The sequence below is a fragment of the Canis lupus genome, chromosome 1 (genome assembly GCF_003254725.2).
Source record: "Canis lupus dingo isolate Sandy chromosome 1, ASM325472v2, whole genome shotgun sequence".
Taxonomy (NCBI): Eukaryota; Metazoa; Chordata; class Mammalia; order Carnivora; family Canidae; genus Canis; species Canis lupus.
The window spans coordinates 6,488,214-6,515,620 of NC_064243.1; the positions used below are offsets into that span (position 1 = coordinate 6,488,214).

General features: G+C 35.1%; 1 pseudogene; it reads right to left on the minus strand.

Annotated features, from left to right (window-relative positions):
• Positions 1-414: 414 nt before the first annotated feature.
• Positions 415-27,407, minus strand: part of LOC112645649 (nucleophosmin-like) — a 47,557-nt pseudogene continuing 20,564 nt past the window's right edge.

Genomic DNA, 27,407 nt, shown 5'->3' on the forward strand with positions numbered 1-27,407 from the left:
ACCTCTTGGTTTTTTTTTTCTACTTTATTAAAATACTGAGTTTATTTCACATGTATATTTTTGTCTCCCCAACACTTCCATTTGTCTGATCTGACCACCATTACTACTACTATGTCTTATCATAACATTCCATACATACTTAAAACCAAGCAAAGGGTGGAGTTCCATCTTTAAAAATTAAACAGGCATTTTGGACAGCACATTTATGGCAATGGAACCTGGACAACATTTATCAGACACGGTAGGGAAAGTTCTCACTCTGCATTATAAAAAGGACAGCCAAAAATAAAAATAAAAAAATAAAAAAAATAAAAATAAGGACAGCCAGATATCAACTGTTACAGAAATGAAATAATACAGAAAATTTTAACAAACTGTTTAAACTATTTTCTTTCTTTTTTTTTTTTTAACTATTTTCTTAAAGAGACTTCCTCCACTGCCAGAGATCTTGAATAGCCTCTTAGTCAGTCATCTAGATGCAATTCTTCACATAATTGATGAACTTGGTTGGTAAGAGAACCACCTTTTTCTATACTTGCTTGCATGTTTGCTTTAATGTCTTCTACAGAACTAGGTCCTTTTGGCGCTTGGGGAATCTTTTCCTGTTTTTTGAGAGATCCTTGACCTTTTCATCTTGGTGTTGATGGTTTTGACTCTTTTCCATTCTGGTTTGATTTTTGTGTATTTTTGGCTAGAGTATCTCATATAGATTTCCTTACTGGAGCCTTTTCTTCAGCTTACTCATCATCAAAATCATCATCATCATCTTCATCATCATCATCATCATCATCATCATCTTCATCAGCAGCAAGTTTTACTTTTTTCTGTAGAACCTTGCTACCACTTTCAGGGGAAGAATGCTTCCCAGATATACTAAGAAGTTTCACATCCTCTTCTTCTTCATCTTCTGACTCTACATCTTCCTCTACAGCTACTAAGTGCTGTCCACTAATATGCAAGGCCGGGAACCACACTTAACTGTAAGACCACAGGTGGTGTTATTTCAAAGCCCCCAAGGGACACCGTTGGCTGTACAGATATTTTCAAAGTTGCCAGTGTGACTTTAATTGCACTGCCTTCATCATTCATTGCCTCTGCTTCAACAGTGTGCAATTCATCCTTTGCACCAGCTCCCAAACTGACCGTTCTTAAAGATAACCGGTGCTCATTTTCATCATTATCCACCTTAAAGTGGTCATCTTTGTCAGTCTTTAGTTCACAAACAAAAAGATAGTTTTGGGGCCGCAGGGGGCTCATGTTCATGTCCATCGAATCATCCACGGGGTGGTGGCACGCACTTCAGTGGGCGAGAAGGTGACAGAGATACACAACAACTGTTCCACAGAACAGCTGCGCAGGACGGAATCAGACCAGGGCGGAATCCAACCTCTTGTGGTAAAGGACTGACTTACCTAAGTCTTCCCCACATGAGTAGTATATAACTACGTACATGTGAAACTTGATAAAACTTTTTGATAATGGTGGCATGTTCTTACATAGGACTGTATGTGGCATTGAGAAAGACAAAAAGAAGGTAATCAAATATCTTTAAAAAGATAGGTAAAAAAGAAGATAATCAAATATCTTAAGATTTTTATATCTTACAATGTACACATGCAGGTATCTCATTTAATCTTCATTAAAAATGTAGTGAAATAGGTATTATTCTGCTTTATAGAACACTGCATATGTGCACGGAGCATCCTTCATTTCAATGTGAATATGATTACAATATATAATATTAAACATGTAGCTGTATTCAGAGATTTAAGAGAGGAGGAGTTGTCTATAATTCTTCATGAGTCATACATGGGTAAGCATGCATACGTGTTTACAAACCATGATAACTGAAAAATGAAAAAAAATATCAGGGTACATATAGACACTTTTGTAATCATGATTATAATTAAATTTCATAATTTTAACTAATATATTTATAACAGGAATTTCAACCTTCTTTTATCTAGATTATTACAGATGGATGTACTGATAAAACTAATATACTCATTATACACACCTGGGGAAACCAATCCTACATTGTATTCAGAAAACAGAGTTCAAACTGTTTCTTTTCCTTTTAAAGCATTCATTTAGTTGAATTTTTTGTTCATTTACAGTAGAATAATGTTCTTCCCAACAGAGTTGAACAGAGGAGTGCTAATCTTTATTCATAAGGCCAATAAATTTGTTCAAAGAACACATCTGCTAAAGGCTAAAATGACTATGAGCAAGATGAATGGTGACTTTGTTTAGTTTTCCAGTGACAGCTACTACAAAAGGTTTAGGTTATTTATTTTTGGCTCACTGATAAAGATTGTGGTATGGCAGATAAAACACCATATAAAATGCTCTCAGATTTGGTTTATAATTATATCCCTAAGAGGAAAATATTTTATATTTATATATAAAAAATATATATATGTTATATATATATATATATATATATATATATACACACAATTTCAGTTCACCAAGGGAAACATTTTAAATTTTATGTAAGTCCACATGTGATATTATGATTTCTTTTGGGAAAGTAAGCCAACCATTCACAGTTTATATTGCTTTACTTTATTACAAATATTTCTAATAATTTTATTACCTTAGTTTTATGACACATTATTCTGAAAGGCATTATTTCTTCTGTTCAGCAAGAATAGCAAAATTCTCTTTTACTACTAACAAGTCAATGGGGGCTTGAAAAGTTATGTGGCATTAAAAGAGAGGTCTTTGTGAAAGATTATCAGAAAGTGTTGTTGTCCTTTGTAAACATGAGGTTATTTACTGTTTGTGATACTTTAGTTAATTGTTTTGGTTTTTGAGTCTATTGATAATAATTTTTGTGGCTTGCATGATAGAAAGGCATTATATAGCTTCATCCAAATATAGAAACAACTAAATCCCTTCTTCAAATAATTCTTGCTTTGTTTTGATTTTGGCCTTAGAAATTGGGAGTCTGCTATTGGCTGTTAATTTGTACGTAGCATGCTTAAGGGTAGATTTATTAGAGTTAAACGTAAGATCTAAATTTTTTTAGTGCTAATTCAGATTTTACAATGAATTTTTGAAAAAGTATTGTTTATGATTAAATACAAACACAAAAGCATTTCCCAAAGTCATGTGTTCGTGCTGGATTGTAAATTTCTATATATTCCCTTTATGGCAGTTAACAATGTTAACTTCATTCTTTTGGTCAAAACATTTCAAACTGTCAAAGTAAAACATGGCAATTAGGTGCTGAATACCTCTGGTCTTCTCTTATCGGCTCTCTGTGGTTAGGGTTAATCTTGCTGTTGGGCTTTGATGAGAACACACTGTATCTGCTCACATCTGCTCTCTTAGTTTAAAGAAATACCATCTTGTGAAAGCCTGGGTGGCTCAGTCAATTAAGCGTCTGCCTTTGGCTCAAGTCATGATCCCAGGGTCCTGGTATCAAGCCCCCCATGTCTGGCTCCTTGCTTATGGGGGAGTCTGTTTCTCCTTCTGCCTCTGCCCCTCCTCCCTACTCGTGGTCTCTCTTACTCAAATAAAGAATTAAAATCTTAAACAAACAAACAGGAAAACAACGAAAAAAATAAGAAATTCCATCTTGTTTCACCATATTTCTTGGACCATCGTGGTGAAATATTATTCTAGTTTCTTTTTCTTTTTTTTTTTTAAATACAATTCAGGCTTTGATTGGTTGTAGCTAGAGAACTCAATCGAATCACTGCTAAACAAACTCTCTCCGCTTCAGCTAAAATTCTACATTAAAAAAAATCTTTTTATATCCTTGCTAAGAAAAGGGTGTGGGGTTGAAATCATTAAATTATTTTATTCCCTTTTTTTTTTTTTTTACTTTTCAGAAAATTATTTTGGAAGGAATATTGTTACAGAGAGAAAAAGAAAGAAGGGAGGTAGTATGGTAGGAAGGAGGAGATGGGAGGGAAGGAGACAGAAAAGAGAAGATAGGAAAAAGCAGCACGGAACATTTTACTCTGATTTTCTGTTCCAGAGAAAGACTTGGTGATAGAGTGAGCACATACCTCAACTAATGCTCTGGGAGCTGTCTTTTGAGATTTATAAAGCCTATAAAAATATAATCATCTTAAAAGCTGGTGTGTGAGTATGAGATGCCAAAAAAATCCATAGATGATTTGTATATTGGCACTGTAAAGTGATTGATTAAGAAATTCTTCCATTGAAATAAATGATTGTTGCTCCTCTATGTAGACGTCTTAGCAATTTGGGTGAGACTGTGCTTTAGAATTTGCCATGCTGAGAGAGAGAGAGAGAGGAACAGAAAGACAGAGAGAGAAGAAAACCGAATTACACTTGTACATTCTCACACTTGTAGGAAATACTTGTTATGACTTGGTCATAAATGTCCACCTCACAATCACCTTTCTTTCCTTCCGGGCTCTCAAAAAGAGAGAATTGCCACAACTTTCACATGCATCTGTATTTTCCTGTCTACAAATCCTTGCTGCTTATTCATTTAACAGCTATTCGTCAGCTTCTGCCTTTCTAGGCACAGAGTATATCACAGCCAATAAAATGAACAAAATTCCATTGCCTTTGAATTTATATTATAATAGAGAGATGTGCAATAAACAAATAGTTTTTAACTAATTAGGTGTGGTATAGTCATAGGAGGAAAATAAAGCATAGAAGGTGATAGGGACTTCATATGGGAGTCAATTGACAGTTGAAGGTCTCATAGTGTAGGAAATATTTTCACAGAGAGTGACTAATATGAAACATGAAGTCCTAGGGGTACCTGATACAAGATGAGTCAATCAGGTAGATATATTAAATACAAAGCCTTGAAACAAAAACATGTCCATTCCAGGCATAACCAGGTTGCATGGAATGGCTGGTGCAGAGTTAAGTGGGTGGGAGAGCAGAGCTTAGCCAGGTTATCCGTTTGGGGGTATTCGTGTAGGAACTCAGGGAGCATGGCACAGATTATGGCTTTTGTCTCCATGAAAATGGGAGCATCTGCAGGCATGATGTGACTTGAATATAGTTGTGACAAGACTGACAGGAGTCCAGTGTACCCTGGTGGTTTGCAGCTTGGGCAATGGAGTTCAAACTAGAGATAAAATTTGGATGGCAAGTTCAGTTTTCAAGATATGCAATATCCATGGAAACTAATTACATTTAGTGTCTTATTTACACACAATCTATGCTACCAGATACGTCAGAGAGCTTTCTCATTTCATTCTAATGTTAGGCTGCTTCTAAAAAAACACTATAATTTTTAAATCTTTCATTTAAATAATGAAGTGGACTTATTTGTTGCCGGAAGGCAACTTCAGCCATTAGTGAAATTTTCTTCTAATATAATATGTGCCTTATGTGGGGTGAGAACATAACAGCACTTAACGTATTTAGAATCTCTATCCTTTACCCACTCAAAAAGTACATTTGGACTAATATGACACTAAGGAAGACATAACAGCTATTTAGCATGATGTCTCTGTCAGATTTCCATGATTGTGCTTGTGATACATTCTGTGGCTATGTAAAATGTAAATATTGTCTAATGAGGGGTTTAAATAAGTTTCTTAAAGTTCTGGAGAATTCAGAGGTGTTATGTTTGACATTAGAAAATCCACTTCCTTTACATAATATCATAAAATACTATGTTTCTTTTTAAAAGATGATAGCTGCTAAAGGTTTTTTTGAGTTTTGAGTGCTCATCATATTCCAGAAATGAATCTAATTGCCTTATCACTTCACTTTATTAATTCTTTGTTAATCCCTTAACATAAGTATTGTATCAATGGAAAAGCTGGGGTTTAGAAAGCTTCAATAATGTACTAATAGTCCAAAGATGAGTAATTGTTGAAGATAAATGCTAAACCAAGAAAGTAAGAATCGAGAGCATGTTCACTAAGCTTGCTACAATCTATTCCATATGAAATTGAATCAATTTAGGACTGATATGAGGGAGAAGCCTCCTGAAATAAAGACCACAAAAGATCAACGAAGAGAAAGACTTTATTCACTGCAAGAAGCAAGAATAGTCTGAAAGTTAGCAGAGGTTTTATGTTATAGGCACTCAGATTGGTCAGAGAGAAAGTTGGAACAAAGAAATGAGATTGTAATGCACAGAGGAGCAAAAAGTATCATTATCAGTTCTTACACGTGGGCGACCAAAGGAAAAGCAACTCCAGAAAGTGCATTCTATATATTTGAATTTCACAAGGGAAAGGAAAGTTTAAGTGAATCTGGGACAATATGGTCCAAGGTTTCAGTTTTAGATTCAGAAAAAAAAAAAAAAAAAAAGATTCTTTTGACTATAGATGCAACTTTTAGTATGAAAGCCGAAAAAAATAAAAAGTTAATCCTTTACCTGTTGTATTCAGTTTATTGTTATTTAATGCCTAGTGAGAACAGTGAATGCATTAGCCTTCCATTTATATCAATTCCTACTTGTTCAAAACTTATGTAATAGTCATGGAAACTATATTTGAAGCTTTTTAAAATATCTAGCCTCAGATTGTGAAATCTAATTTTAGTTCAGTGATATCCAGCTCTGGAGTAATTTAACAATACTGCCAAATTAATCTCTTAAATACGTAAGTGATACCTCAAAGTCCCTAAGACAGAATTTGAGACAATATTGAGCAAAGCAAACACTATTTCATTTCACCTAGTTAACAATTTCAATATCCTTCTGTGTGTCATTTTAATTTACTCTGCGTGAAAAAAAAAATTGAAATTTTATATAGAAAATGTAGTCTCTTTAGGAAATGAGATTTTAATCTGTTCCCTAGTAGTAGTAGCATATTTTATTCCAATCTTACAGTAAGCATGCATTGATTGTCTACTGTCTAAAGAATTGATTTTAGCTGCCATGTGGCATATATACTATGATGAATTAGAAATGTAACTTCAAATGTAAATTGATAAGTACAGATTTTATGTTTACTACTAGTAAATCCTGTTTTCTGTACTAGACAGCATAGATCCATAAGCTCCATGTAGTCTCTGTAAGTTCTTGAGTGTAAACAAATATCGATAGTAATAGGAAGAGATAAGTGAACGTAAGGGGCACAGTTAAAATTTACATTCATTATTCAGGAGTCCAGTCATTGAATTTAACTTGATGTACTCTCACTTGGCATACATTCAAATGAGCATGAATTCACAACTGTCCCATACCCATGCTGAGCTTTGATATGGGCTACAGGCTAATTTTAGTCAACATACACAAAAAAATTGCCAATGTGATAAGGACATATTTTCAGAAGAAGGAAGATAAAGCTCTTCTTTAAAAAAGTGCTTTTCTGTAGCTTCTTGTAGTTTCTATTTGTCTAATATATTTTTTTAAACTGCCTAAAAGATCTAATTCTTATTTCTTGGAAGACAGGAGTGAAACTCAAGAGAGAGAACACATGACATGGGCAGTTCTGGGAAAGTCCAGTTAGGCCTTCTAGGAAGATGGCTTCCTTTGTGTGACCTTGTCTCAAGTTTGGAGGAATAAGACACAGATATTTCCCCAGAGCCTTTTCCACCTGTTTTTAAGCTAAGGAGTGAAACCCGAAGAAGAGACAATGAGAACTAGAAACAGAGTTCAGGATACAAAAAAGATTTCCATTCTCCCAGTTCACCTTAATTTTATACTGCCCAGAGATTCAGCAGGAGTGATTCAATATTGGGCAAATATTTAGAAACATAACATTCTACTTCTTCCCTCAATTTTGAGATAATACTAATATTCATCAAGAAAAATTTAATCTTACACTTTTAAAACATTTTTTAGTTAGTTGAGTTGATGAAATAGGCTTAAATTATCTCTTATTTCCACAAGATATGTGAAATGAATGCATTTCAATGATTAAAGTATGACATGTTAAACTATTGTATTTATTAATGTATTAAAAATAAAAGTAAAAAATGAACTAAAGCTATATTTGTAAACTGTTATAAAAATATATAGTATTTAAAGGTATTATTTGTGTGTGCATTCAATATGCACTATACATGCAGAATGAAGAATGGTTGCAGTTGCATCTGATAATCTGAAAGCCTGTTGAGAAAAGAAGTAACATTCTTCTGAAAAAGGCAACAGAACTCAATACTACTCTACTTCGTGTCATCTACAAAGAACTGTTATCTGATGTGAAATATAAAATAAATAAAAACAGTAGGGACAGAGACAGCCAAAATATAGGACAGAAGAAGATGCTCTATATTGAATAATAATAACAGTCAATTGAAATTAAATTCAAAGGTCAGATCCTGGACTTGAAAGGGATTTAAAGAATTAAAGGAATATATGTTCAGATACATAAGTAAATGATCTTAATAAGGAAAGAGTCAATAAATCTTTTTTTTTTAGAGTCAATAAATCTTAACACAGAAATTAAACATTAAAAAAAGAATCAGAACAAAATGGACTACATAGCTTATGGTCTGTATGGAATAACTGGGACAGGAGCTGCTTCCCCCTGTCAACATCTGGGACTGAACAAAATATTAGTAGTTGAGGGCTTTAGGACACTGGATAATTGTCAGTGCAGCACCGTGATCCCTGAGAGACAGGGAACAGATGAGTGGCCTCTTTGATGACCCTGGATTCTGTCTGGAGTTGCTTTCTGGATCATAGTCCAAGAAGGGTTGTCCCAACAGAGCATTGCCTCTTCTCATAATGAGACAGAGATCATAGCTCAGGAGCTGCTGCTTCTGGGATTTGCAAAGAGCAGATCTGATCTCTACATCGGTCTCTGATTCTGGATGTTAAGCCATGTACATGTAACGTACAAATCCACAACATGGGCAAATCGTAAGAGGCTGGTGTAGACTGCACAATTTCTGGAATCACATATGATAGAGTATCTGGGAGTTCCAGCCAGCCAGGGTGGATGTACTTTTAATGGCTTCAGACCTGTTCCTATTATGGCATCCCTGCCTGTCTCACTCTCAGTGATAAAGTATCACTATGTGGCCATTGTGACTCCAGGAATCCTTACAGAATTCAAAGAACCCACTTTGAGTGTCCCATCATTGTCTTGTCTACAGGTAACAGTCACTTTAGAATTCTTCAAGGTTATTGGGACTCTTGTCAAGAATGTATTTCATCTCTCATGAAAAGACTGTCCTCTGGACAGTCTTGAGGGACAAATTTAGGGTTGGTCAGTCTTACATGATAAACGTGCCCTTACACGCCAATCTCCATAAGTCATTGGATACTTTTCTCTGTAATACACTAAGGCTGATATTTTCACTTGATTGCTGTAGACCATTTTTAGGGTCAAATTTTAGTCAACTGAACTGTCTATTCATGATGGCCACTTTAGCCATTATAGCTCCCCCACCAAGGATGGGATGAGGTCTCTCATTGATAAAAGAGTCTCGATGGCATTTGGGACCATCAAATTCAACAGAATCTGCCTATCTCCATACCTCCCCATATTAAGGATCTCACACCTTCCCAATTAATATTATTTTGCCCTAATTTTAACATTACAGATCTTGTGAGTTAGTGGATTAAGTGTGTGTCTAATTCAGCCACTGATAGGAAGGGATTTTGTATCACATTTACACAAATCCTGGCCAGGAGGATAGAGGAGATAAGATTTTCTTTTCATGAAATCATAGATGTTTCTGGTCCTTTACAGGACATTGATTTGATGATCAGTAGCTCTGATATTGTCATTTTTTTTCCACCAATTTCTCTGGTACATATAGTAATAACTAGTGAAACATATATTCCTTATTTATATTAAAGAGTTCTATCACAGCAATCACTTTGTTACCCAGAGCACTTGCTTTTTACTCATTGGATATCTTTGTAACTACAAGTGGTTATTTAAGTAACTGTTTTGCCACTGTGTGATGTGTGGATAGTGTACCTTTTATCAATAGAAACAAGTTTCAGGGCACTTGGGTCACTCAGTTGGTTAAGCATCTGCATCCTGCTCGGATTGTGATCTCTAGGTCCTGGGATTGAGCTCCATGTTGTGCTGTCAGCTCAGCTGGGAGTCTGCTTCTCCCTCTGCCTCTCCTCTTGCTTGTGCTTTCTCTATCTCTTTCTCTCTCAAATGAATAATTTTTTTTAAATCTTAGAAAAAAAAGAAATAGAAACAGATTTCTTACTCCTTTTTAATCTAATCAGACCAGAGAATAAACTCCGGAAAACAACAAAAAAAGCTAATTCAGATGTTCATTTTTAACTTCATCAAAAGCATTCTCAGTACCAATCTAGGTTGATCACAGAAACTGCTTAAAAGACAAAGAATAGAAGATTACCAAGGTGCCAAAAAGGTATGGATTTGGGGGAGATAATTTTGCTAAGAATTGAATTCTTTCCAATATTCTCTTGCTCTAGTAATTGAACTCTGGACCTAATCATCTGTTTTAAGCACTCTTCGGTTTGGAGGAGGTGTTGCACCACTGATATGCTGGAAGGTAGACCTCTAGCTCAAATTATAGCCTTTTAAATGATGAGTAATCCCTTTCAGCTTCAGTGTATTTGTTCAGTGCATGGCTTGCCCCCAGCATACCTCTCAAAAGCCTGAGACATCACACCCATGAGGCCTTGAGGAGGAGGAGGCTCCTGAAGGCCAAGGCAGTTCCTGGAGAGAAACTTAGCTGAGAGCTGCCAGCCTCCTGCACTTGCAGCCTTTGAGTGCTTGCTTCTAGCCAGTAAAAGACGAGAGTGGTCCGAGTAGAGCACTAACCTGTCCAGAAAATAGAGCAAGAAGCAATACCTTACAACAAGTTTTATAAGATCTGAAAATGTCATCAAGAAATATAAATTACAGACCAATCTCTATCAGGGATTCTTCACAAGTACTACCAAATCAGATCCAACAATACAAAAGAGGAATAGATGCACTAACTGGGGGTCGGGATATCAAGAGTGCACGTTGGCATTAATATCTAAAGGTTAGACAATCACCATATTGACAGAAGGAGACAATCTAGACACCCTTCTCAATAGATACCAAGAAAATTTTTGTCAAAATTCAAGCCAATTCATGAATAAACTCATGGAAAACTAAAAATAAAAAGATATATTATCTTTCCATTGAAAGTCATTACTGGAAAACGTACAGCAGACATTATACTCAAACACAGAATATTAAGCAATGTCCCTCCTCTGGTAGAAATAAGTAAAGAGGATCTGCTCTCACTACTTTTGTTCAACATTGGATAGATGGCACGACACAGCACAAAACAAGAAAAATTTACGTGGTCTTAGCATGGGAAAAGAAGTAAAATTGCAGTTAGTTACGGAAGGCATGAATGTTTCCAGAAGAGTCTGAGGCATATAGAAAACACCGTGATAAATGATTTTAGCGGGGTTACATATATGAAGTAATATAGATATATCTCATTTTTATGTGCAATCTATAAGCTATTAAAAATGAAACAATTATTCAAAATAGTATAAAAATGATAAACTGTTTAGGAGTCATTGCACAAAAACTATTAAAGATTCTGTGCTGAATATTAAAAAGTATTGCTGTCACAAATAATGACAGACACAGCTAAGTGATGATTTTAAAATAAGTAAAATATTTTATAAAATTAAATAGCTATCCTTGATATTTAAACATACCTAAAATTATTAATTCTACTAGACTTTATACAAATATGTGTGCAAGTATTATTTATTTTAAAAATAGCATTTTTCCATGGCATGAACATTATAAACATTTTTTAGCCAACACTACAATGAATTTAGAATTTCTTTTTTATCCCTCCTGTCTCCACTTTCCTCTTCATTTTCTATAATTTGTCATCCTTCACCACACTCAACATAAATGCTTTCCTCTGTTATGTGATGTAGATGTCATTCAACTAAGTGGTTAGTTATGCCATGTACTCCACTTTCATTAGCTCAATATCCATAAAAGTCTATAATATGAAATATGATACCAAATTTGTAGATTTGAAAGCAAGAGGAGATTTATCAACCAATGAAAAGTTGAATGAATCTATCTCTCAGTTACTTCAAAGCTAGACTAATCTCTGTACCATTTTATTCAAAGGATAAAACTATTTAGGCTATGATGTCCATCCAGAATATTTTACAAAGTGATGAAAGCAAAAGAATAAGGTCACCACACTAAGGGTGCCATAATTTGGAGCAGTCATAGATATATTTTAGGCATGTTAGGAACAGTTTGTTTTAAAATTTATCATGTTGTAATGATAATATTGGGCAGCCCACATTCACTGTTTGCCTAGTAATGTAAGTACAAGTACACTGATTTAACCTGCTGGTCTATAAATTTTGAGATAGATATTTAACTATCTATGGGGTCAAGTTATTTTCCCTTTAGTTTTTTAAAAATTATTATAATATTCATTTAATACCTAACATGCTAAAAATTTCTTTCCAAAATGGGATGTCACATTATTTTTATTTTAAGATTTTATTTATTTGAGAGAGAGAGAGAGAGCAGGGGAAGGAGCAGAGGGAGAGGGACAAGCAGACTCCATGCTGAGTGTGAGGCCTAATGCAGGGCTTGATCCCATGACTCTGAGATTAGGACCTGAGCTGAAATCAAGAGTCAGATGCTCAATAAACTAAGTCAACCAGGCATCCCGAATGTCACTTTAGATTTTAAAATACTTTCTAAGTAAAACAGTTTTAAATGTCTTAGAATATACTTTTTAAAATTTATGATCAAATACATTTTTTATTCTAGCTTCATACAATGACTGTAATGATATTGGTCAATCTTATCTTAGCCATATAATCTCTTGTTTTCTTTATATTGATAATCTTAAAACCTATATTATGAATTTTTGCTCATAAAACTTGAGTCAGAATTTAGGAAGGAATATTTTCTTAGAACCAGCTAGAACTTTGAATAGTTTGAAAAGGATCATATTGAAGTTAGAATACCTAGTCATTTGCATTTGGCATCAGCATTAACATATTGTGATAATTTTTCATGTAAAATTATTGCACATATTCAAAGTTGCCTTATTTTGAAATTACTTGTGCGCACAATTTTTGCTACATGGTACTAAATTGAGATGAAGTTCTGTTTTTTCATCCTGACTTTTTTCTTAGCCCAGCTTTTCTATGTGTTATTCATTCATAAAGTATGACTCTTTTCCGTTATGTTAGGAGCCCTGCAGACAATTGCTAGTGTTTTTCCCATTCTTCAGCATGAGCATGCTTTCATTTGTTTCCTATCTTAACTCACTCTTTTCTGAGTAAATTGCAGGCTAGTAAGTTATGAAAACAGGAATCTATTGGTTCATAAACTACTCCATTTGATGGATTGAATACAATGGGGGGCTAATTTAAGCTTTTACATCCTAAGGAAAGTGTTTACATTGAATCTACATGGGACCACTGGCCATGCAAAGCAGGCAAAATCTGGTTTTGTTAGCAAAACAATTTCAAGAGCTTCCAGAGGGAATCCCTTTCCTCGCCACCAGTTTAGGGCATTATGATATTGCCATGGCTGGGCAGCTAGGAAAAATGTGTGCTCACAGCATAAAAGCATTGTGAAATGGTCTAGTTTGTGACCTGGATGTTCAATAACAGAAAAAAATAAAAATAGTAGTGAAGTCAATGCAGACAGTAAAAGAGAAAAGATATGACTCCCCCCCCCCCATACCCACCATCAAAAATATGACAACCATAGTTATAAGAAAGTAAGTCATGGGTAAGGGACACCTGGGTGGCTCAGGCGGTTAAGCCTTGACTCTTGGTTTCCACTCAGATCACAATCTCAGGGTAGTGGAATTGAGCCCCACATTGGCAGTGGGGTCTACCTGAAGATTCTCTCTCTCCCTCTCCTTTTGCCCCTCCTCTCCCCTGCTCACACATTCTCTCTCTTTAAAATAAATAAATCTAAAAAATCATGCGTAAACATGTTCCCAGAATGAAGCTAAGCAATTTTGATTTTGGGAGGAGACGCTAACCTTCTTCAAAATCTACCCCATTGCCCACTGACTCCAGAGTCATAACTATAATTAGATCACAGTTGTGCCAGATAATGAGCCTTCTAAAGCCTGATATTGTAGAAGGTAGAAATATTCATCCATATATTTGTATTGATGTTTATACTTATTTATACCTGTATATGTAACTACAAACTTACACGTACAATTTTAAAATAAGAGATTCATGCAGTTATGCATATACCTATATGTTTGTGTGTGCATGTGTCTGTGTGTATGAATTGACCCTATGGTAACATAGTCACTTATGCATGTGTTCACTTCTCTTAAAAATCCGTGGTTAACATGGACCAGGGTTAGCCATTCTTGAATACTACAAATAGTACGGTGCATTTAGTGCACTGTTCTTCAGGAGATTCTTCTGGAAAGAAGGTCATCAGTGTGATTTACTACAGTTCTCGACCAGATCCATTTCTAATTGTTATTCTCTATTTAGGTACTAGTATGAAGCATGATTTTGACAATAATAACCAAAATCAGTTTGGAGAGTATCTCTTAATTTGTTCTAAGAGCATATAATGTAATGAATCAATCAGGTAGTTTATATGAGAATAAGAACTCGTTTAGAGTTCTCATGTGGCTAGAAGTTAGATAACAGGCACTTGGCAAGCATAGTTTTCTGCCAACAATCCCTTCTTTTATTCCTTTTGTGCACTAAGCAATGTGTAGCCAAATCATGAGCCTTGCTCATTTCTGGTTTATTTCCTTTGGTTTTACTTTTATGATACCAAGGTGTCTATGAATGGGTCCATGCTATTTGAATTCAGCCATTTAAACATATTATGATATATAAGTAGGCTCAATATGAAGGCAAAAATCTAACTTTTACATAAAAATTGGGATAGAAATAAAATATGCATGCCCCGAATGATAACATGTGTTTTAACTTTCAGTGACTAAAACTCCTAAATCTAGCCTTGTGACCAAAATAAAAATTGCAAGCTGTTGGATTACATTTCTCACCATGTAATTGTGCATGTTTGCATCTGTGTGTGTGTGTGTGTGTGTGTGTGTGTGTGTCTGAACAAATTGAACTTACTGACCTTATTTAGTAAAGTGTAGAAAAGCTATGCTACACACCAAGTCCAGGCATGTGATGCTATGGGCTATTAGATCTAGGTTTTCGAATTCTTTTTACTTGTACATTAACTTCCTCTTAGCTATGTGCTGCTTCAGGAGATTAAAGTCACTCATGTAAATGTATTATTAAAAAGTGCAGGATAATTAGGGTATAGAACAGATGCATGAGAATAAAATACTATGACAAATCCCTTGCCAAATAATTTTGTTCAGTATATAAGACAGAAACAAAAACAAAACCCACTTTATTAAGATGCCATAAAAAAATCAAGAAACTAAATTATTTTAATTGGACTGGTAATCTCTATCATAGATTTTCATGTTTCTGAGGTCGTAGACTCCAAGTAAAATATATAAAGCATGATATGAATTGGTCCATTTTTCTTTATATTTCATACTTCATACTGAGTAGTTTACAAAGGGACATATGATAATATTTACACAGAAAATCTTTGTACAGTGCCTTTAGAATTGGAGAGCTACTTCGATCTCCATCGACATTTTGGAACCACACTTTTCGTAGGAACTTTGTGCATTTTATACTATATCTGCACTGAGATCTAAGACAAATAATTTTGAGGCCACTTTCTACAATTCTCTCTGAATTCCCGACTAATATTTAAACATCTACTGAGGTTTATCACTTAAAGTAGTTAATTTTTTTAGACTTACCAATATTAGAAACATATTTTGTCCAGTTTTAACATAAAACAATAGTTAGAAGTGGTTTTTACCTTCTCCTAAATTTCTGCAATATTCTTTTGTATCACTAATTACCACTGCAAAATATGAATAATTTATATGCTTACTAAAAGATTTTTCACTATACAAGGGAAAAAATGCTTATTACTTTACTCCTTTAATTATAGCATAACATATATATATATTCATTCATCAACTTCCCTTTCCCCACCATTAAATATAAGTTTCACTCAACTGGAGTTTTCATTCAAGCTTTCCCATAGCCTTTCACTGTGTTTGGAAGTTGGCAGCCATTTGTCCAGTTAAGTAGTTTTGGAATAAGTGATTATATGCATCAGATACAATGACATTATTGTGTTATTAGAGCTAGCTTGGAAATATTTAAGTTTCTTGACAACTGAAAATATGCAAAATATAACAAATAGTGAAGAATTTTAATTAAAATGGTATGGTGAGAGGCACCTGGATAGCCCAGTCAGTTGTGTGTCCAAGTCTTGGATTTGGCTCAGGTCATTGTCTCAGGATTTTGAGATCAAGCCCTGCTTTGGGCTCCATGTTCAGAGCAGAGCCTCTCTCTCTGCCCTTCCCCCCACTTGTGTTCACTCTAAAATAAATTCATTAATTAAATAAAATTTTAAAAAGAAAAAACTCTGTGTGATGATTAAAGTGATCATAACTTACTATATTTATAAGTCAAATTTGCTATCTGTTCGAGAACTGCTTAAAAATGTGGAATTATTTTGTTAAAGATATTATGCCTGAAAATGACAGAGAATATTAATTTTCTGAGTAATATGAAATACTCAAAAATTGTATATCTGTATATTGATATTTTATATAAATTCTTATTAAAACAATTAAATTGAAATATCACTCTGTATCCTAAACAACATGCACAAAGTTTATGTACAAAAATGACATTTTCATAAACCAAGACTCTATGATTAAAAAAATACATTGCAAAAAAAAAAAAAATACATTGCGGTTGAAAGGGACCAAAATATGTGACCCCAGAATATGCCACTTTGGCTTGTGAATTATTTTGAGCTAAAGGCAATCAAGACCCAAAAGCCTCAAAAAAACAAACAACAAAAAAACCACTTTTACCTCTCCCTTACCTATCAAAATTACTTAGACTGGCAGCCTGGCCCAGAAAGAGAGCTATTAACAGAGATAACTTTTTATCTGAATGCCCTTATCTGTACAATTACCAAACATCTACCCTTCAAACAATTACCAAGCATCTACCCTTCTTATTGTCCTGTGAATCATCCTCCTCTCCTTCGAAGCCCAGGTCCCTTTCCCATGCTTTAGCTCAGGATGACATATAAGCCTTGACTGACTGGCTTCCTTTGGGTCTCATATTCTTATGGGTTCCCCCATACATGCATAATTAAAGTTGTTTTTCTCCTGTTAAACTGTCCAGTTTAATTTTAAATTATTAGACCAACCAAAGAACCAAGAAGGGTAAAGTACATTTTTTCCCTCCCAACATATTCATTGTCTTCTATAAATTTTTAAGTTAAATTAAGTGCTAGTATGCCTTGGTGAGTATATCAGAAATCTCAGTCTCCTTTTAAAAATTCTATAGAAAGAACAAGCATGACGTCATCTTAAGTTACATATTAATTTCAAAATAAAATAAATGGCTGACAATAAAATCTTACCAGCTAGCTGTATTTTTAAAAAAATTGTGTTCATTTGACCACTATAATAATAGGTCATCATTTGCCAATACCCAGTGTTGCACTTTCTTCTTTCCCTGGTTATCTTCACCAACACAAACTGAGGATATCATCTTTGCAATCTTGCTCCTTGCACATCACCTGGCACAAAGCCTGCTAAGCACTGTGGGGTTAGAATGCTAAAGCACATAGTGTGGGTAATGGAGCCAATGCCGCCCATGCCCACTGATGGAAATATTCTATGTCTGAGTTCCCAGGCATCAGACTGACAAGGGGTCCAATCGATCTTTCTCTTAGTTCCTATTCCTGTTATGTGTCCTAGAATCCACAGGTGGTTATTAGATTTATAGTTCTGCTGGCTCTGAACTCAGGCATTATTACTTATGAGTCTGGATAATATCAAAACTGCCAAAACTGACTTCAGCACGTGTCACACTGTCACCGTTTTGGATAACAGGAGCCTGCGGGACATGCAGAAACCGGTTCAGTTACTCCTCCAGGAATGTTAGGCTGGGACAGTCTCTACTGTCACTAGCTCTTTGACCTTGGAACAAAATACATTATTCTTTGGTAGCATCAATACTTTTCTTTTTCTTTCCATATATGTTATTTCTGTTTTGACATTTTTTTTTAATTTATAAACAATAAAGTTTTTTTCTAGATTTTGTGTGGCACTAAAGGTATCTCTTCTTATGTGATATCAAAACATGTTCGTTCCTGTGTGTGTTCACATATCTTAGAAGCTGGGATTTTAATAATTGTCTCTACAAAATGTTAAATATTCCTCTGAGCAAAGGCTACCTTCATATTTAATTTTCCCTGAAATTTTGGAAATTTTCCATTTAATAGTCCTTAGGGAAAAACACATGTTAGATAACTCACATAGTGAAGATAGCCTTTTTTATGTACCTCCCTGTGTTAACTCATATTAACTTATAAATTCACCTGTCATCTAACTAAGACTTTTATCTAAGGCATTTCACTCATTAAATTATTTTATACCTATGACTTGAATGTCACATATGTCACCTACTATTTCATAGAGTCTCCTGGTCTAAATATAAATTTTTCTCAGCTTTTAAGAGTTTCTGTTTCCATCTAGATCATTTATGACTTTCCTCCACATATTTCTTAAAAGAGGATTACTTTCTACTAATCAGGATTGATATAAACAAATTATTTTTCATGTTTTTATTTAATGAATATTCACAGAACAGTCACCATATGCAAGAGCATGAGGCTATGAATTCTCCAGGAACAAAATCTAGGGAATTTTTCTTTTTTAATTAAGAAATCTAGCTGATGAAGTACTAGGAAACTGAAGGAGGACAGAGAGGTAGAAGAAAACCCAGTTAGAAACAGATGATTTCAAGACAGTCCTTTAGAAGGCAATCAGGTGTTTAGCCCTTGATGGCAGATATGCAGGAGCTGTTCTACACCTACTTATGGCTGGAGAAAACATGGAGTGGCTTAAAGTCACAGCCACCCTGCCCTCCTTCAACTGCAGAGATGTTTTGCAAGGTATCTGTGAGTGGAAAGTCTCCCACGTGATTCTCAGGAGCCTGAGAACCCTCCACTGCTGTGTCTGCTCTATATACTCTATTTTTTTTTAATGCAGTACATGTGGTACTTAGACTTAATATTAAACATCCTACTACATCCCACTTGCATCTCCCCTTGGATCCCTGGAGGTTACTACTTAAATCTCTCAGTGGTCTCATTACAATGTGTTGCATTAAATAATAGGGGTATGTTGATAACTGTGTATATTTAAATACAACCATCTGTTGTAGCTCTTCATTTTGGGGTCAACAGATTTGTTAAATAAAACATTAACCCTTTTACTTCCCTGCCGAACATATTTACATTTAAGAGTGTCATTCCCATGCTGATTTTAATTTCTACAGATTATTTGGGGATGAACAAGAGTAGTGTTCTTTTCCAAATAAGTTGCTAAGAGCAAACAGACCACAATCTTATGTAACACATTCCCGAAGGACTTCACTTTGCTATCATAATTCATATAGGCTTTTCACAGTTATTAAACACTGTTTTAAAATATCTCTAAATCATTTTGAAATGCAATTTATTCCACAAAAATCAACTGGCATCAATTTTAATCAAAATTCAGGAGAATACAAGAAAAGTATTTGTAACCTGGAAGTTTCATCTGATCTATGCTTTCTGTGTCAACCTGATGCCAAATTTATGCCTGTAAAACAGGAAGTGACATTCATGTGAAGCTTCTTAACTCTAGAACCTTTTGTCAGTATCACTACCAGCATTTGCTCTGCCTTTTGCTACTACCCAAGGCTTGGGGGTATGTTTCTCTAGGCTGTCTTAGCTCTAACAAAACTCTTCTTTTCTATGATACCATCATTGCAAACACCATCACCTGGCTCCAATTCCATCTCTTAGACATTAGTCCCAGACTATTCTTTACCCTAAAATCAAAGCACATAAAGAATACTTAGTCTTATGATATTTTGTATTCAATGTTGTCTTAGGTTGAGCTGTTATAATGAAATGCCGTAGACTAGGTGGCTTAAGCAACAGAAATTTATTTTTCACACTTCTGGAGACTGAGAATTCTTGAGAGTCTTCTCATGGTATCCTCATGCAGAGGAAACAGAGAAGATCCTCTCTCCAAAGTCTCTTCTTACAAAGGCACTAGCCCAGTTCACAAGGGTTCCACCCTCATACCTAATCACTTCCTGAAGGCTTCACCTTCTGATATTTTCATATTGGTATTTCAACATGTGAAATTTAAGATGCAAATTTCAGCAGATGAATTTGGTGAATTTCAAGATAAGACTTTCTGGGGAACACAAACGTTTAGTCCACCACAAATGGTGCACATTTCTTTAGTCCTGATTCAAACCATTGTGGCACACCATCCCCCAAAATGACTTCAATTTGAATTGATGTGTAAGTTGTGACCTGCCAGACAATGTGCTTGGTTCATGCCCACACATCTCTCAGGATCAAAGTTTGCTTATGTCACAATTATTTAGCTTCACATATAATAAAGGGTTGGCATTAGAAGAACACTTTTGGAAAAAGTTCTCATTATGTGAAGGCTAATGAGTGAATAGTTATATGTTTGAAAACTCAAATGTTTGTATGTGAGATACAGGTGGTATATGCCAACCAAAGTAGATGCACCTGAACCATTTCAATTTCAATTTAAAAAATATATACAGGCAAGATAACAAAATATATGTGTAGTATATTGAACTTACCTTTTTACTCTTGTGGGGCTCTTATTTCCAGCCAGAAGGAACTGACCTAGCCATCTACCAAGAAAATCTACTGACCTAGGTACCTAAGAAACTGTTTTGACATACTTTTTTAAAGGGGTGCCTAAGTGGCGCAGTTGGTTGAGTGTCTGACTCTTGATTTTAGCTCAAATTGTGATCTCAGGATTGTGGAATCAAGCCTCACATCAGGCTGCACACTCAGTGAGGACTATTTCTTCCTCTCCCTCTGTCCCTTCTACCCCCACCCCCATGCTCTATTTTCTGTCTAAAATAAAAAGACATTTTATTTTATTTATTAACATTTCAGAGTATGTGAAGACTTGACTATGATGGTCAGTGATGATGCCAAGAACATATTCTAAAGAATAGTGGGAATAAAAGCACAGTGGTTTTGGGATGCCTGGGTGGCTCAGTGGTTGAACATCTGCCTCTGGCTTTGGGCATGATCCCAGAGTTCTGGGATCAAGTCCCACATCAGGCTTCCTGCATGGAGCCTGCTTCTTCCTCTGCCTATGTCTCTGCCTCTCTCTTTCTCTGTGTCTCTCATAAATAAATAAATAAATAAATATCCTTTTAAAAAACCCACAGTGGTTTTAATTTGGGACAAAACTACAGTGGAGGAAATGGGGAAAACGGGCATACTTAAATTTTTCTGGAAATTTTGTCACATGAGGAGTGTGTGTACATGATGAAGAAAAGTGGAAGGTCACAGGATCATGGGAGTTTAGTTTAGTTCATAAATTGGGTTTTTTAAAAAATTCATTTGAGATTCCATAGAAAAATAAAGGTTGAAAAAATGGCAGAGAATGTGTCCTGGGAAAGCATTAAAGGATGAAAAGGACAGGGTGAATGATTCCTGTAGAGAAGAAAGGAACAAAGTTACTGGACAAAATATGCTGGAATTGCTGTGTGTGACTGAAGGGCCCATTCAAGTCGACACTTATCTGACACATTACAGGATAGTTTCCATTAGCAGCAGTCAATACTGCATTTGGTTATCCTTGAAGAAATGTTAAGGGTTGAGTTCACTTAGAGGCTTTGTCAGGAGAGAAAGATAAAGTTAAGAGGGAAAATGAGAGAAGAGATTATATTCTAGTCTAAACAAGTTATTTAATGGATATTTTTTTCATATATTTCTTATCTGCCATAATTTGTTGTTAGTAGACATGTTTATTTTCATCCATCTCTATGTTTTATGTCTATTTTTTGTTGTTTATTTAACCATTACAGGATGTTAAAAATCAAAGAATAGAAGCCTTTATACCAGCTTTGACCTTAACAGTGCGGGCACAGAATTCCAGAACTTTCCTTCAGCATTTATTTATGTTGATAACTCCCTCGTGCCTCAGTTGAGACAATTCCTTAGTTAAGACTCTGACTGATTTTATGCTTAAATTATCTTGGTTTACCTTTTATTCTACTACCACTTACACAATTTGCAATTGTGACTTAAATGAAGAAATTTATGGAGGTGTGTGCTGTTCATATATTCGTGATATTACAGTGTATGAGATAAACACAAACCAGAAATAAAGAAATAAATAAAGCATGTTGTATGAATTGAAGAAGATGAGATGAGATATTGCAGGAAGAGATTAGAGACCATGAAGACATAGCAAATGAAACTACCCAAAGAAAAGACATAGAGAAAAAAATAATAATTGAAATTGAATAAAGCATCAGTGAACTGTGGGACAGCCTCATGAGAAGGAATATATATGCAATTAGCATCTCCACAGGGGTGACAGAAAAATATTTGAAGAACAATGGTCAATATTTTCCCTAATGTGATAATACTATAAACCAATAATTTCAATAAGTTCAAGGAACTCCATGTGTAAGAATCATGGAGGAAACAACAGCAAGTCATAGCATAATTACATTGCTCAAAACCAATGTTAAAAAATAATATTAAAGACAACTAAAAGAAAAAATATATAAGCATCACAATAGATTTTTTTGTTGTTGGAAAATAATATGAAAATGAGAGCAAGAAGATGCTACAGCAGCATCTTTAAAACTCTGGGGAAAAGTGTCCAGGTAGAATTTGATGTCCAGAAATAACGTTTGCCAAAAACGAAGATGAAGTAGAGGCTCTTTCAGACATTCAAGAGCTAAAAAAATTCAGCAGCAGCAGACTCATGCTATGGGAACTTGTTAAAGAATTTGCTCAGGTGGAAAGAAAGGGATACCAGGTGGAAAGAGGAAAGCAAAGGGAAAGAGCACCACAGATGCAACAACATGGGGAAAGATACAAGATTTATCTGTTAAATATTTTTAAACCAAGATTGAGGAACTAAACGAAACTAGTACCAATGAAGTGCATGGTTTGCCACACATGTGAAACGTCACAGAAGCACAAAAGTCAGAAAGGGATTAATGCAAAGCATACTATTGGAAGATCCTTTTACTATGAAGATGAGATACAACATTGGTTAAAGGCAGACTGTGATAGGCTAACTATGCGTATTTTAAGCCCTAAAGCGACCACTAAAATTACACAAAACATGATAGGAGAAAAAAATCTATATATCACATAGGCAATTCTTTTTTTAAAGTCTGCAGTTTTTAAAGTTGTTTCTCATGAGCACAGGAGTAAACGATTTTGTATCTGTCTTACGTGAATTCTCTGGTCAAAACTATGTAAATGGATGGTGAGTGGTAGAAGGAATTGAGGTAGGAAGGCAAGGATGAACCCCTAGAGCTCAATGGAGAGACAGACAGAGATACACATAACTATTTATACGTGTGGTTTGGTGTGCATACACACTCCCAGCTCGGTCTACATGGATGTGTGGGAGCAGTACCCAGCCCTGGCAGCCCAGGCGTCAGGACTCGGATCCTGGCTTGTCTCCAGCTACTTTCCAGGCAAGTATGGCAGAGAATGTGTCTTGGGAAAGCTTGAAGGGGTGGGGATGGCAGGGTGATTTCTTAATTTTGACAAATCTACCAAGGTTACGTAAGATGGTTAACAAAAGGGAAAACCGAATGATGTGTATCTGGAAATTTAAGGAACTTTCTTTGCAATTTTTTTCTAAATCTGAAATATTTCAAAATAAGTGTATTTGAAGAAAACAACTGGAGTGGCTCTGTCAATATTAAGCAAATTATTTTTCAGAGTAGCAAGTATCACCAGAGAGAGGGGCTCCTGGGTGGCTCAGTGGGTAGTGTGTGCCTTTGGCTTAGGTCAGGAACTCAGGGTCCTTCGGATGGAGTCCAGGTTGGGTTCCCTGCTCAGCAGGTGTCTGCATCTCCCTCTCCCTCTGCCCCTCCTCCCAGCCCATGCACTCACCAGGTCTCACTCTCTCTCAAATAAATAGATTAACTACTTAGAGAAAAAAAAATCACCAGAGATTAACAATGTCATTGCATAATAATAAAGGTGCTATTAATTAAGGGGACTTAATGATCAAAAACAATTACACACCTCATCTAACATCAGACCTTCAGAACACATGATCTAAAAATGACTAGAACTCCAAGGAGAAATAAGTAAATAGCTATTTCCTGTCAAAGATTGCAACACTCATCTCTCAATGATTGATAGAACAAACAGGAAATCACTAAGGATGTAGAAAATTGGAACAGCACAGCCAACTTATTCTAATTAAAACGTATACCATGTTCCACTCAATAACAGCAGTAGATACATTTATTGTAAGAGCACATGGGATATTTATCAAGATAGGCTGTTTTCAGGATCATAAAACGACTCACATATATCTGACAGGATCCAAACCATATCAGCAATGTTTTTTTGACCACGGGGGAATTAAATTAGAAATTAACAGGAAAATATTGGGAAAATTCTCAAATATTCACAAACTTAATATACATCTAAATTATACACAGATCAAAGAAGTATCAAAAGGTCAATAACAAACTATTTTGAACAGAATGAAAATAAAGACACTTAGGAAGAAATTTAAAGCAATAAATGGCTACATAAGAAATGTCTAAGAAAAAAAAATGTCCTAATTATCTCAGCTTTCACCTAAAGTCTTTAAGCAAAGAGGGACAAATTAAGAGAAGAAACAATAAATGCAGGGGCAGAAGTCAAAGAACTAAAAGACAGAAAAAATGATTTTTAGAAATCAGTGATGTCAAAAATTAGTCCTTCGAAAAGAACAATAAATCAATAAATCCCTTGGTAGAAAGAGCAAGAGAAAGATAAAGGAAAAAAAATCAGGAATGAGAAAGGTGTATCACTTAAGATGTAGTGATTTTACTTTTTTATTTTATTTTATTTTATTTTATTATTTTAAGATTTTATTTATTTATTCATGAGAGACACAGAAAGAGAGAGGCAGAGACACAGGCAGAGGGAGAAGCAGGCTCCATGCAGGAAGCCAGATGTGGGACTCGATCCCAGGACTCCAGGATCATGCCTTGGGCCGAAGGCAGGCGCTAAACTGTTGAGCCACACAAGGATCCCCCAGATGCCACATTTTAAAAGATAAAAACTGTATATTATGAATAATTCATGGCAATTAAGTTGATGGATTAAATTCGGCAAACTACTCAAAACAAAACTAAAACTCTATCAAGAGGAAAATGAAAATCTGAAAAATACTTTCTCTAAATTTTAAAAGTAAATTTTTAGTTATATACTTGGACACAAAGAATGTTCCAAAACCACACAAGTTTACTGGAGAATTCCAGCAAATACTTCATTTTTGTAATGTTTGGTAATAATATTAATGTTACTACCTGGCAATCTTTAAGAAACAACACTAATTACACATACACACGCACATAGGCAGAGCAAAGACATGACAATAAAACCAAAATGACCTTCAATACTGCAAAATAGATTATACATCACCTATGTGGTAAATGTAAGTATTCTAAATGAAATTTTAGTAAATCTAGCCTACCAGTTTTTAAAAAGAATCATACTTCATAACTACACAGGAGTTATTCATTGTTTGTGAATCAATGTAATGCTCCATGTTTCAAAATAAAAATAGAATTTATATAATCACTTCTAGTAGACTTAGAAAAAGCATTCGAGAAACTCTGGCATCCACTTCTGATTAAAAATTCTCATCAAGTGGGAATAAAAAGGAATCTCTGGTTTGACAAAGGGAATCTAGGAATAAAACCCTACAAGTAACATGACTAATGGAGACTGAATACTTTTCCTTCATGGTAAGTGGGAGACAGGGATGTTCTTTACCCTTGTCATGTTGTTTCTAAAGATTTTCTATTTATTTGTTTGAGAGAAAGAGTAAGCCTGAAGGGGGGCAGCAGAGGGAGAGCGAGAAGAGACTCCCTGCTGAGCAGGGAGCCTATTGTGGGGCTGGATCCCAGGACCCTGAGATTATGACGTGAACCAAAGTCAGATGCATAAGGAACTGAGCCACCCAGGTGCCCCTACCCTCATCACTTTTATCCAACATTATAGACAGCTGAAAATGAATCTGGGAGCTGGCAACACAGTGTAGGTAAAACTATATCTATATAATGCCTAAAAACTCACAAACATAAAATGAGGGAAAATGACTATGGTTACGAAGATGTTGAAAGAACAAAGTATATTATAATAAAAAATGGATTTTTTTAAGATTGTATTTATTTATTCATGAGAGATACACACAGAGAGAGAGAGAGAGGTAGAGACATAGGCAGAGGGAGAAGCAGGCCCCATGCAGGAAGCCAGATGTGGGACTCGATCCCGGGACTCCAGGATCATAGCCTGGGCCGAAGGCAGATGGTCAGCCGCTGAGCCACCAGGCAGCCCTAAAACTGGATGTTTTACCTAAGCAGAGATACTCCTCCAACTGATGAGGATGAATGTTATATTTCATAGCTGTTTAAAAAAAAAAAAAAAAAAAAAAACCTTTTCTTCCTATATTTTCACATCTGGAATGCATCAAATATTAATAGATTTGATATTATGGCTTATTTTATGTACATTTGAAGGTTTACTATGTATAATGTGATCATTATTAATTTTACTAACAGATGGTAAAATAATATCATTAATTAAAATAACTTTAAAATGTTGAACAGTGAAATATCAACAGTTTTGTCTGGCCAGTGAGATTTGGGAAAATGTTTGTTTACTTTAATTTTCTGCAATTAGCATATATAATCTGTAGAACCAAAAAAATAATTAGATAAATAATTAGATATTAGATATCTAATTAGATAACTAAAATAATGAATACGCATTAAATAATTAGTAGAGTAATACTTTACATATAAGTTATATCCATATAGTATGTAGCTCTAGAGGGGATACACACATATACCCATGCATCCATACCAAGGTAGGGTGTCAGGCACAGTAAAACATATGAAAACATTAGGATTCATCCTGGTGTTTAGCAGCTAAAAATTTAGTCAGAGTTTAGAAAACAAGTACATCCTGGCTTAGTCTTAAATTTAAAGGTAAATAAGAGCTACAGATAAAGGAGTCTTGGGATTCCACTGAACCCCATTGGAAAAGAAATGTTCGGTAGGAAAGATTGTGAAAGGCTTTATGGAGGTGATAGTATTTGATGAGAATCTTAAATACTCTATAAAATTTTGATGTGCAAAATGGGATTAAGAGCATTCTAACCAGTCTAAAGATCAGGCAGGGGAGCACAGCCGTGTGCAACATGAACTGCATTAGAGAAAGAGTCGGAGGCTGAGTAAAGCTCCCATAGAGAAAGAGTGAAATCATGATGTGTTATACAAAAAATTGGTGGCCATTTTGTGGATGACCTTAATTGCCAGAAAGAGAAAATTGCACTTACTTTGGTAGGCA